This window comes from Egretta garzetta, unplaced genomic scaffold (assembly GCF_000687185.1).
Source record: "Egretta garzetta isolate BGI_Z169 unplaced genomic scaffold, ASM68718v1 scaffold108, whole genome shotgun sequence".
Classification (NCBI taxonomy): Eukaryota; Metazoa; Chordata; class Aves; order Pelecaniformes; family Ardeidae; genus Egretta; species Egretta garzetta.
In genome coordinates, this window is record NW_009260614.1 from 6,954,540 (window position 1) to 6,957,577 (window position 3,038).

Genomic DNA, 3,038 nt, shown 5'->3' on the forward strand with positions numbered 1-3,038 from the left:
AAGTGCCTAAGCACCGGCACGGTGCCGGCGGAGGTGGAGGCTTCCCCAGGAGCTGCTTTGCTTTCTGTTCAGGGACACGGAGAAGCCGTGGGGAGCAATGCCTGCGTGGGGCAGCCATGGGGTGGCCATGGGGTAGCCAGGGCTGCAGCATCCACCACTGCCCCCCCAGGGCTGGTGGGATCAGGACATCCTTGTCCCGCTCAGCAGTGGGAGATTTGGAACCCCTGCACAATTTTTGGAGGGGGCAATGAGAGCTCAGCCCCCAGCGGGGTCCCAAATGCCTCTGCCAGCCTGCAGACTTGCCACCTTCCCCTGCACCTCTTGGCAGCAGGAGTAGGATCCATCCCATATGTTTTGCAGGTGCCTATACCTCCCACCCCCACCACAGGGCTCAGCCCTTCTTCCCTCACCATGAGGGTCCCTGGTGATAGTGGGAGGGATGTGGGGATGAGGCAGCATCTCCTGGGGTCCCCCACCTGTATCCCCTGCATTTCGCAGAGGGACTTCCCCAGCCATAGGGTTTCCCGGCAAGCAAGGGTGACAAAAGCCAGGGCCAAGAGAGCCCCAGGACCCCATGCTGCAGCCCTGGGAGAGGGGGCAGGTGGAGATAGATGCTGGTGGCCTGTCCCCAGCAGCTCCGCTCCTCGCCACGCTCTGCAGCCAAGCCTGGAGCCAGAGCTGGGAGTGCTGGCAAAAAGCCCACGGTGAAACGGGGGAAGAAAGGGAGGAAGAGGGTGGTTTCCAGCCCAGACCACATGTGGGGACTGGGGGACCTGCGGGGCCACCCCAGAGCAGAGACTGGATCCGCTCGTCACAGCAGTGGGTCTGCCCATCTCCCATGCCCTTCTCTGCATCAAACAGGGGAGGGCTGAGGAGGTGGAAGGGGGTGAAGACCAGTTTCTCCTAAATTAATCAAGAGCTGCAAGAGCACCTGGTTTTGCCTCTGGCCCCTCTGAGCCCCCACGGACACCCCTAGCCCCGGTGCCAGGTCTGTGCAAACCCAGTAAAGTTCCATCCTTGCTGATGTGGGGGGGGGGGGAAAGGGGGATATTCCTCCTGGGACACAGGCAAGCCCCAGGGACCCAGGGGTGCTCAGGGGCTGCCAGCTCCATGGGCCCAACCAGAGCTGAAACCCCCATGCTCCAAAATCCCCCGTCTGCAGGGTCCACTCACCCCACGGGGCAGATGCCAGCGCTGGGGCTCAGGACAGAGGGATGCTGCAGGTGCTGGGAACGTCATCCCTGGAATTCCCCGGCCTGATGTATCCCAGTGTTTTGCATGTGAGTCTTTTTAAAAGGGGCCTTTTCCAGTCCAATAAACCTTCTTTTGTTTTCCTTGTGCTTCTGTTTCATTTTCTTATTGCAGGGAATATTTTCTACCCTTCGGAGGCCACGTTTACCACAGCTGGGTCAGGAGGTCCTCAGAGCGTGGGGGTAAGAAGGGGAATAAGAGGGAAAGAATGGATCCAGGAAGGGAAAATGAGCCAGACAGCTGCACCAGACCGGGACCAGAAGCATCCACTTTCCTCCGCTCTCCAGGGTCTCCCCAAGGAGAGATTAAATGGGAGTTGGGGTGGTGATGGGAGCATGCTCTGCTCTGCCAGGCACGGGAACATGAACCCCCCCTTGTCCACACTCACCAGCCCCCAGGCATCACCTGGCCCTGCTTGCTGTGCCCCACTACTACCTAGCACATGTGTCCCAAAAAATTGAGGCTGATTTCTGGGAAATGGCTTTAGAGAAGAGCAAATGGAGGGACACGCGTGGTCCCACCATGGAGGCATCCCCCATTCCCACTGGGGCAGGTCCCTGCCTGGACCAGCAGCCCATGCCCGCCCTAGCTGGCTCTCAGGAATGCACTGCAGCCCAGGCTGGCCCAAACACCGGCAGGGTGCTGTCGGTGTCCCCAGCCCCGCGCGGCAGGACGTGACTGCCTGCACAGCTGGGCTGGCGGGGGTGCACATCCGCATCTTCCCGCTGCTTTCCCACCATCCGCCAGCTGCCGGCAGCTGGGATGAGCCACGGGATTTGCCGGGGCTGGGAGGAGAGGGGGCTTTTTGGACAGCTGCGACCACCACTGGGGAAGTCCTAAACTGGCCTCTGCCTTTCCCAGCTCAGCATGGCCAAGAACATGAGCTGCTGCTTTGGCACCGTGGGAATGGAAGCAGAACCACCTGCCCAGCCTCTCCCAGCCCTCACAGGCCCCCAGAACCCCCAAAACCAGCACAGAGCCATGTACATGCCTGGTGCAACTGAACAGAAGCTGTTTCTCTATGGCTTTTTTTAGGAAGCAGCGTGGTATTTGGCTGTTTGTCCCCTGGGCTGGGATGCAAAGCGATAGGATGCAAAACTTTGTGGTGCAGAGTGTGGACATGGACCATCGGGAGTGTGTGTGGGTCCTGGGGACCCTGCAGGGTGCTGAGCCTGGCCCTGGTCCCATCTAAGGGAGATCCCCGGACCCTCCCCCCTGCCCCGGTGCTCCTGCCATGGGGCATGCAGCCTGCTCAAGGGTCAGGGCTGCGGAGCCAAACTTTGGGAGCAACCCAGCCACTGTCCCTAATGCTGGAGGCAGGAGCTCAGGAAAAATCCCAAGCCCATAGGGGGCCAAAAGCACAGCCTGGGAGTAGGTTTTTTCCCTTCCCGGGGCTGTGGTGGGAGGGGATGAGTAGTGCTCACCCTCTGTGCTTTGGGACATGGCAGGGGACCAGGTCCTCCCCCTGCCTACGCAACTGCTGGCCCTGGGAGAATCCGGCCCCACTGCTCACCCATAAAAGCAGCCCAGCAGCCCTGACCCCGGCAGACGGCAGCTCTGCCCCGGCACCACTGAGCAGCCCTCCTGCATCCTGACATGGAGAAGGCAGCCGGCGTGCTCTGCGCCCTCCTCCTCCTCGCCGCATTGTGCTGCCAGAGCCCGGCTCAGAGTGAGCACTGCCACCTCGGGGACAGCCCCCAGGGCTGTGGGGATGGGTTTGCTTCATGCATGGGGTGCAGGGGAGCTCCGTGAGAGCCTTCTCATGGAGAAGCGCTCCCGTATCCTCG